This window comes from Lutjanus erythropterus, chromosome 2 (assembly GCF_056507025.1).
Source record: "Lutjanus erythropterus isolate fLutEry1 chromosome 2, fLutEry1.hap2, whole genome shotgun sequence".
NCBI classification, from domain to species: domain Eukaryota; kingdom Metazoa; phylum Chordata; class Actinopteri; order Lutjaniformes; family Lutjanidae; genus Lutjanus; species Lutjanus erythropterus.
This window is the reverse complement of record NC_139318.1, coordinates 32,806,646-32,819,214: the sequence shown is the minus strand read 5'-3', so window position 1 is coordinate 32,819,214 and position 12,569 is coordinate 32,806,646.

Genomic DNA, 12,569 nt, shown 5'->3' with positions numbered 1-12,569 from the left:
ACATACATACATACATACGAGCATATATGCATACATACATACATACATACATATGACCATGCATACATAGATACATGTGAGCATACATACATACATACATACATATGAGCATACATACATACATACATATGAGCATACATACATACATACATATGAGCATACATACATGTGAGCATACATACATACATACATACATACATGTGAGCATACATACATACATACGTACATACATATGAGCATACATTCATACATATGGCCAAACATATGACCATGCATACAAACATACATACATATGACCATACATACATACATACATACATACATACATACATATTACCATATATACATATGACCATGCATACATACATACATATGACCATACATACATACATACATACTTATGACCATACATGCATACATATGACCATACATACATACATACATACATACATACATATGACCATACATACATATGACCATGCATACATTCATATGACCATACATACATACATACATACATACATAGCATACATGCATAAATACATACATACATATGACCATGCATACATACATACATGTGACCATATATACATATATACATATGACCATATGTAATGCAACGAACCCCAAAAACTTCCAAAAATAAAACTAAAAATAAAAATAAAATTTCTTCAGATTATGTTTATTTAGTCTATTTTGAGACATAAAATCCCATTTCCCTCACTGGCATCATAATGTGTACCATAGAGGGATATGACCATACATACATACATACATACATACATATGACCATACATGCATACATACATGTGACCATGCATACATACATACATACATACATATGAGCATACATACATACATACATACATACATACATACATATGAGCATACATACATACATATATGCATACATACATACATACATACATACATACATATAACCATACATACATATGGCCATGCATACATACATACATACATATGACCATGCATACATACATACATACATGTGACCATACATACATACATACATACATACATACATATCACCATGCATACATACATACATACATACATACATACATACATACAAACATACATACATATGAGCATACATACATTCATATGGCCATGTATACATACATACATACATACATACATATGAGACTACATACATACATACATACATATGGCCATACATATGACCATGCATACATATGAGTATACATACATATGAGCATACATAAATATGAGCATACATACATACATACATACATACATATGAGCATACATAAATATGAGCATACATACATATGAGCATACATACATACATACATATGAGCATACATACATATGAGCATACATACATACATACATATGACCATGCAACCATACATACATACATACATACATACATACATACATACATATGGCCATACATATGACCATGCATACATACATATGAACATACATACATACATATTAACATACATACATACATACTTATGACCATACATACATACATACATACATGACCATACATACATATGACCATACATACATACATACATACATACATACATACATACATACATATGACCATGCATACATACATACATATGAGTATAAATACATACATATATACTTATGACCATATATACATACATATGACCATACATACATACATATGACCATACATACATACATATTACCATACATACCTATGACCATACATACATATGACCATGCATACATACATACATGTGAACATGCATACATACATATGAGTATACATACATACATATGGCCATACATATGACCATGCATACATACATATGGCCATACATATGACCATGCATACATACATACATACATACATATGAGTATACATACATACATATGGCCATACATATGACCATACATACATACATATGAGCATACATACATATGAGCATACATTCATACATATGGCCAAACATATGACCATGCATACAAACATACATACATATGACCATACATACATACATACATACATATGACCATACATACATATGACCAGGCATACATACATACATACATATGACCATACATACATACATACATACATACTTATGACCATACATACATACATACATAACTACATGCATACATACATACATACATATGACCATACATACATATGACCATGCATACATTCATATAACCATACATATATACACACATACATACATACGGTCATACATATGACCATGCATACATACATATGAGCATACATGCATACATACATATGACCATGCATACATACATACATGTGACCATACATACATACATACATACATATGAGCATACATTCATATGAGCATACATACATACATACATACATACATATGACTATGCATACATACATATGAGCATACATACATACATATGACCATGCATACATACATATGACCATACATACATACATATGACCATACATACATACATACATACATACATATGACCATGCATACATATATACATACATACATACATACATACATACATTCATACATATGAGCATATATGCATACATACATACATACATACATATGACCATGCATACATAGATACATGTGAGCATACATACATACATACATACATATATACATACATATGAGCATACATACATACATACATATGAGCATACATACATACATACATATGAGCATACATACATGTGAGCATACATACATACATACGTACATACATATGAGCATACATTTATACATATGGCCAAACATATGACCATGCATACAAACATACATACATATGACCATACATACATACATACATACATACATACATACATATTACCATATATACATATGACCATGCATACATACATACATATGACCATACATACATACTTATGACCATACATGCATACATATGACCATACATACATACATACATACATACATACATATGACCATACATACATATGACCATGCATACATTCATATGACCATACATACATACATACATACATATGAGCATACATGCATAAATACATACATACATATGACCATGCATACATACATACATGTGAACAAACATACATACATACATATGAGCATACATACATATGAGCATATATACATACATACATATGACCATACATACATACATACATACACATACATACATACATACATACATACATACATATGAGAATACATACATACATATGACCATGCATACATACATATCAGCATACATACATATATATAAATTCTTTTTATAATTATTTTTAATTAAAAATTTAAAATGAATTGTGACTTCTTGATGTTATTGAATATTTTTGCATATGTTTATGAAATAAACAATGTTCAAATTGGAAAAAGGAACGTTCTTTTTCACTTATGCACCATTATGGTACAATGTTGCCTACAGGTAAAGAACCCCAAAAACTTCCAAAAATAAAAATAAAAATAAAAATAAAATTTCTTCAGATTATGTTTATTTAGGCTATTTTGAGACATAAAAACATTTCCCTCACTGGCATCATAATGTGTACCATAGAGGGATATGACCATACATACATACATATGACCATACATGCATACATACATACATACATACATGTGACCATGCATACATACATACATACATATGAGCATATATACATACATACATACATACATACATACATACATATGAGCATACAAACATACATATATACATACATACATACATACATACATACATACATACATATGAGCATACATACATGCATACATACATACATACATATGACCATACATACATACATACATACATACATATGAGCATACATACATACATATGACCATGCATACATTCATATGACCATACATACATACACACATACATACATACATACATATATACATACATACATATGGCCATGCATATATACATACATACATACATATGAGCATACATACATACATATGACCATGCATACATACATACATACATGTGACCATACATACATACATACATACATACATATGACCATGCATACATACATACATACATATGAGCATACATACATACATATGGCCATGTATACATACATACATACATATGAGAATACATACATACATACATATGGCCATACATATGACCATGCATACATACATACATATGAGCATACATACATACGACCATGCATACATACATATGAGAATACATACATACATACATACATACATACATACATACATATGAGCATACATACATACATACATACATACATACATATGAGCATAGATACATATGAGCATACATACATACATATATATGAGCATACATACATATGAGCATACATACATACATACATATGACCATGCAACCATACATACATACATACATACATACATACATACATACATACATACGGCCATACATGTGACCATGCATACATACATATGAACATACATAAATACATACTTATGACCATACATACATACATATATGACCATACATACATACATACATATATTTGACCATGCATACATACATACATATGAGTATAAATACATACATATATACTTATGACCATATATACATACATATGACCATACATACATACATACATACATATGACCATACATACATATGACCATACATACATATGGCCATGCATACATACATACATATGAACATGCATACATATGAGCATACATACATACATATATATGAGCATACATACATATATATGAGCATACATACATATGAGCATACATACATACATACATATGACCATGCAACCATACATACTTACATACATACATACGGCCATACATGTGACCATGCATACATGCATATGAACATACATACATACATACATACTTATGACCATACATACATACATACATACATACATAAATTCATACATACATAAATGACCATACATACATATGACCATACATACATACATACATACATATATTTGACCATGCATACATACATACATATGAGTATAAATACATACATATATACTTATGACCATATATACATACATATGACCATACATACATACATACATACATACATATGACCATACATACATATGACCATACATACATATGGCCATGCATACATACATACATATGAGCATACATACATACATACATACATACATATGAGCATAGATACATATGAGCATACATACATACCCATATATGAGCATACATACATATGAGCATACATACATACATACATATGACCATGCAACCATACATACATACATACATACATACATACATACATACGGCCATACATGTGACCATGCATACATACATATAAACATACATACATACATACTTATGACCATACATACATATATATATGACCATACATACATACATACATATATTTGACCATGCATACATACATACATATGAGTATAAATACATATATACTTATGACCATATATACATACATATGACCATACATACATACATACATACATATGACCATACATACATATGACCATACATACATATGGCCATGCATACATACATACATATGAACATGCATACATATGAGCATACATACATACATATATATGAGCATACATACATATACATGAGCATACATACATACATACATACATATGACCATGCAACCATACATACTTACATACATACATACGGCCATACATGTGACCATGCATACATACATATGAACATACATACATACATACATACTTATGACCATACATACATACATACATACATACATACATATGACCATACATACATACATATATTTGACCATGCATACATACATACATATGAGTATAAATACATACATATATACTTATGACCATATATACATACATATGACCATACATACATACATACATACATACATATGACCATACATACATATGACCATACATACATATGGCCATGCATACATACATACATATGAACATACATACATACATACATACATACATATGACCGTACATACATACATACACATACATACATACATACATATGAGCATATACATACATACATACATACATACATACATACATATGACCATACATACATACATACATATGACCATACATACATACATACATACATACATACATCCATACATATGACCATACATACATACATACATATGACCATACATACATATTACCATGCATACATTCATATGACCATACATACATACATACATACATATGGTCATACATATGACCATGCATACATAGATATATGTGACCATACATACATACATACATATGAGCATACATACATACATACATACATACATATGAGCATACATACATACATACATACATATGAGCATACATACATACATACATACATACATATGAGCATACATACATATGAGCATACATACATACATATGAAGCTCAGCGTAAGTTCAATCAGGAAGACCTTCTATTACACTGCCTTCATTCATAACTTTTCTTTACTCCAGCTCTCTCCTCCTATTCCCTCTAATCAGCTGTTTGTGGGCGTTCACCTTCGTCTTTACTATCCAATCAGATTTTGCCACGGTCGCGATAGCCAGTCAATTTGCTGCTGCCAAACTTTAAATCGCCTCTGTCTTTGCTCCATCAGTTGTCATTCAGTCAGTAGCGCGACCCTCCTCCACCCCTCTCTCCTCCAGTCATTGGACCCAGGTAGCCACAAGATGTTCACCTCGATCCTCCCCGACGCCCTCTCCTCCAATCTTCAGGTCCAGGCAGCAGGAGTCCAGAGCCACTTCACCTCACCAGTCTCTGCTTCGCACCTCTTCACCACCACCACCAGTGTCTAGACCCCGGGGGGTTCTCTTCTCTACAGCTTCATCACCCCCATTTTTATATAAATATATATATATATATATATATATATATATATATATATATATATATATATATATATATATATATATATATACATATATATATATATATACATATTGTTTCACCTCAATGGGGTCTAACCGCCAAAGACTGTTCATGTTTCATATATCATGCATGTGCCAATAAACCATTTCCCTTTTACTCTTAGTCTCTCCTGATTGAAATGTACATACATATGAGCATACATTCATACATATGGCCAAACATATGACCATGCATACAAACATACATAAATATGACCATACATACATACATACATACATACATATGACCATATATACATATGACCATGCATACATACATACATAAGACCATAAATACATACATACATACTTATGACCATACATGCATACATATGACCATACATACATACATACATATGACCATACATACATATGACTATGCATACATTCATATGACCATACATACAAACACACATACATACATACATATGAGCATACATGCATAAATACATACATACATATGACCATGCATACATACATACATGTGACCATACGTACATACATACATATGAGCATATATACATACATACATATGACCATACATACATACATACATACATATGAGAATACATACATACATATGACCATGCATACATACATATGAGCATACATACATACATATGACCATGCATACATACATATGAGCATACATACATACATATGACCATACATAAATACATACATACATACATACATACATATGACCATACATACATACATACATACATACATACATACATATGACCATACATAAATACATACATACATACATACATACATACATATATATGACCATACGTACATATGACCATGCATACATACATACATACATACATACATACATACATATGACCATACATACATATGGCCATGCATACATACATACATACATATGACCATGCATACATACATACATACATGTGACCATACATACATACATACATACATACATACATACATACATATGACCATGCATACATACATACATACATACATACATATATATATATAAATTATTTTAATAATTCTTTTTAATTTAAAATTTAAAATGAATTGTGACTTCTTGATGTTATTGAATATTTTTGCATATGTTTATGAAATAAACAATGTTCAAATTGGAAAAGGAACGTTCTTTTTCACTTATGCACCATTATGGTACAATGTTGCCTACAGGCAACGAACCCCAAAAACTTCCAAAAATAAAACTAAAAATAAAAATAAAATTTCTTCAGATTATGTTTATTTAGTCTATTTTGAGACATAAAAACCCATTTCCCTCACTGGCATCATAATGTGTACCATAGAGGGATATGACCATACATACATACATACATACATGCATACATACATACATACATACATACATACATATGACCATACATGCATACATACATGTGACCATGCATACATACATACATACATACATATGAGCATACATACATACATACATACATATGAGCATACATACATATGACCATGCATACATACATACATACATACATACATACATACATATGACCATACATACATATGGCCATGCATACATACATACATACATACATATGACCATGCATACATACATACATACATACATACATATGACCATGCATACATACATACATACATACATACATATGACCATACATACATTCATATGGCCATGTATACATACATACATACATACATACATACATATGACCATACATACATACATACATACATACATACATACATACATACATACATATGAGCATACATACATTCATATGGCCATGTATACATACATACATGACCATACATACATACATACATACATACATACATACATACATACATACATACATATGACCATGCATACATACATACATATGAGTATAAATACATACATATATACTTATGACCATATATACATACATATGACCATACATACATACATATGACCATACATACCTATGACCATACATACATATGACCATGCATGCATACATACATACATATGAACATGCATACATACATATGAGTATACATACATACATATGGCCATACATATGACCATGCATACATACATACATACATATGAGTATACATACATACAAATGGCCATACATATGACCATACATACATACATACATATGAGCATACATACATATGAGCATACATTCATACATATGGCCAAACATATGACCATGCATACAAACATACATACATATGACCATACATACATACATACATATGACCATACATACATATGACCATGCATACATACATACATACATATGACCATACATACATACATACATACATACATACTTATGACCATACATACATACATACATACATACATACATACATACATACATATGACCATACATACATATGACCATGCATACATTCATATAACCATACATATATACACACATACATACATACGGTCATACATATGACCATGCATACATACATACATACATACATACATACATATGAGCATACATGCATACATACATACATATGACCATGCATACATACATACATACATGTGACCATACATACATACATGCATACATATGAGCATACATTCATATGAGCATACATACATACATACATACATACATATGACCATGCATACATACATATGAGCATGCATACATGCATATGACCATGCATATATACATATGACCATACATACATACATATGACCATACATACATACATACATACACACGACCATACATACATACATACATATGACCATACATACATACATATGACCATACATACATACATACATACATACATATGACCATACATACATACATACATATATATTTAAATTCTTTTCATAATTTCTTTTCAATTTAAAATTTAAAATGAATTGTGACTTCTTGATGTTATTGAATATTGTTGCATATGTTTATGAAACAAACAATGTTCAAATTGGAAAAGGAACGTTCTTTTTCACTTATGCACCATTATGGTACAATGTTGCCTACAGGCAACGAACCCCAAAAACTTCCAAAAATAAAAATAAAAATAAAATTTCTTCAGATTATGTTTATTTAGTCTATTTTGAGACATAAAAACACTCCAAACATTTTTTCCCTCACTGGCATCATAATGTGTACCATAGAGGGTTAAAAAAGAAAACATCCAACTGCAGCACAAATCAGCTTTGTTGTTGGATAAATTATTCAAGCAGGGCATCAAATATGATTAGAGGAGTTTCTTTTTGCTCAAAGATTGATGCTACATCAGTAGAACACACTGCTGTTGGAAAGAAGAACACACTTTATGTTCTCTGTTTCCAAACTTCTATAACATTTGACAGTTGCTTGTTGCTGCACAATATCAATTTTTGATAAAGTGAAGCGACAAAACATATATAATTACACTGAGATGTGATGTGAGGATGTAGCTCTGCTATTATACAAATGAAGTCATCATAAAAATCCCTTTCACAACACTGCAGCCACACTGTCATAATAGAAAAACAACTTTTTTAAGCCTTGATTTGAGAATTGTCAGCAGACATGTAAAAGGAAATGGGGAGCAAGAAGGGTGGGGAATTATATACCATTTATGGTCAGCACCCTAAATCTAAAGGTAGAGGTTAAGGGAAGTATTTGGATCCTTTAGTGAAGTAAAAGTACTACTGCCACACTGTAAAAACACACTGTTACATGTAAACATCCTGCATGAACATGAACTTCAGTAATAGTATGTTAAGTAGAAAGTACTCTAAGTATTAAAAGTGAAAGTAGTCAAGCAGAAAATTTTCATATTGTATCATCAGTATTAATACTGTTAATTATTAATACAATCGCCTGAGGCTTAGCTCATTTTAATTATTTTGCATAATATTAAAACTAATACTATCATATTATTATATTTTATAAGCTCATCTGTGTGCAAAAGTCTTAATATATAAAGTAAGTTAGTAGCTAAACCTTTTGAATAAATGTAGTGGTATAAATACGACAATATTTCCCTCTCAAAATGAGGTACAGTACAGGTTGGAAGTAACATAAAAATGAAACTACTCAAGTAAAGTGGAAGTACCTCAAATTAAAACTCATTAATGCAAGTCCTCCTGTAGTGACACATCCTGACCTTTAGATGGCAGTGTACTAACATCTTTGGAGGACAAATACTATTAAGTCTGCTTAAAAGGGACATACTTTATGTTTGTGTCAAAGGTCAATAATTAATAAATATTAGATGTATATATTTAACACATTGCATTAGAGTAAAATATATATATATTACAGGAAGTACAGTACAGAACATGAAGTTACTGTTAAGATTCGAGCAACTAGACATCATGTTTTATACTTTATTTATTAGCTTGATGTCATTACAGGATTCATAACCTCTAATTCATCTAATTCATCAATTCATAACATTAAAATACTGTGAACTCAAATTATGATAAAAAGATGTGATAGAGTAATAAAATAAAAGGATTAGAGAAATATGAAAAGTGTGTCCTTTTCCTCCAATATTTAGATGCAGATTAATCATTTTTAATGTGGTTGTTTGAGGTAATAAAATCTTAAAAGCATTTTCTTCCATTATTCCAAATACAAATTCCTTCTTCCTTCCATCCACCTCTCACTTCTTTCACCTTTCCTTCCATGTAATCATCGCTGGATAATATTAGCTTATATAATATTGTAATATTTTCTAAAATTGCAATAAAATGCAATGAATAACGCTGCACCTGAGGACAATTTTCTCATTGATTAACCTGTCAATTATTTTATTAATTAATCAGTGAACTGCTTTGTATTGGCTTGATGAATTGGTCTATAAAATATCAGAATTGTGAAAATCACAGCCTCAGATGAAGTCCTCAGATGTCTTTTGTCTGACCAACAGTTAAAACCCAAAGACATTTAATTCACCAACGTAAAAGCAAATTCTGTTACTAGAGGAGCCGAAACCAGAGGAATTTTTGTCATTTTTGTTTCAAAAAATACTTGATTAATCAGTAGCCCAAATTAATTTGAGGTTAACTTTTTATCGTTTGACTACTCAACTCTACAATTTAATATAAAAAAAACCCTGAAAAAAACTGTTACAGATTCACTCTTTATCTCTAACCAATCGCCACCTCATAAGGAATCTAATATGTTTGATTCATGATGTAAAAGAAGTACAGAGTAATAAAGTAATAACTCAGGTTGGACTTTATTATTAAATAGTTCATCAGTCCCCTTGAGTGAAGCAACAGCTGCTGGTTTAGAGATGAATATAAAGACATGATGTGGTTTTATGACACACTTAACAGTTTAGGAATGACAGTAACTACATTAGCTGGCAGAAAGTGCCTGGTCTTATTTCCTTTAAATCTAAAACAGGAAAGCATCGCCGTCATCTCATCCATTTATTCTCATTACTACAGTACAGAGACATGACATAACACAAGGAGATAATTACTCTCATATGTACAGTAAGACCATTAACAGACCCGGTGCATAATTTAGATTAACTTTAAACTCGGCTGACTAGTCCCGAGGTCATGATTCTCTATCAGTTCACACCAATTGTTTCAGGCTGGTGAAGTCACACTATATTTTTCTGTATCATGAAATCAATTTGCAAACACACAGATCACAAATGGT